Raw genomic sequence first — 667 nt, 5'->3', positions numbered from 1 at the left:
TACACACACACACACACACACTCACTCACGCTCACACACACACACACACACACTAACTCACACACACACACACTCACACACACACACGAGGTAAAAACACTCCTGACTTTGTCCCTGTTGTGAGGACAGCTGCAGCTCTGTGTCTGATGATCAGACCACCTCAGTCGAGTTCAACACAAGTCCAAGACCAGATCTGTTCGAGTCCAGGATAAAGGACCGACGGTCACACAATCATTGGACTGGAAAACCTGGAAAACCCTGTCGTATCATCCTGTAACCGTGTGTCCTGCGAACATGCTCATGATACTTACATGCACAGACTCAGAGAAACTCAACTTTTATTTTTAATATGTTCACATCAGGTCCCTAAAACTGTACGAGGAATTTAAACATCATTTCCTGAACATTAAACCGTCACTAACAAACATAATGAAACACAACGGGACAGTGAACGTCTCAGGGAACAGTTGCTCGTTTTAAAGTTTGGTCACATTCTGCTCTTTTTCTTGTCTTGTAGGAGAGAGAGGACAAGCCCCAACAAGAGCTTAGAGGATTAAGTTCATTCTCACTGCCAGTCTGACACACACACACACACACTCACACACACACACACACTCTCACACACACACACACACACACACACACACACACACACACACACACACAC

Source organism: Seriola lalandi, unplaced genomic scaffold, assembly GCF_002814215.2.
Source record: "Seriola lalandi dorsalis isolate HSWRI2012SDOR001 ecotype SW California unplaced genomic scaffold, Sedor1 jcf7180002054963, whole genome shotgun sequence".
In the NCBI taxonomy this organism is placed as follows: Eukaryota; Metazoa; Chordata; class Actinopteri; order Carangiformes; family Carangidae; genus Seriola; species Seriola lalandi.
This window is presented reverse-complemented; position numbering follows the sequence as displayed.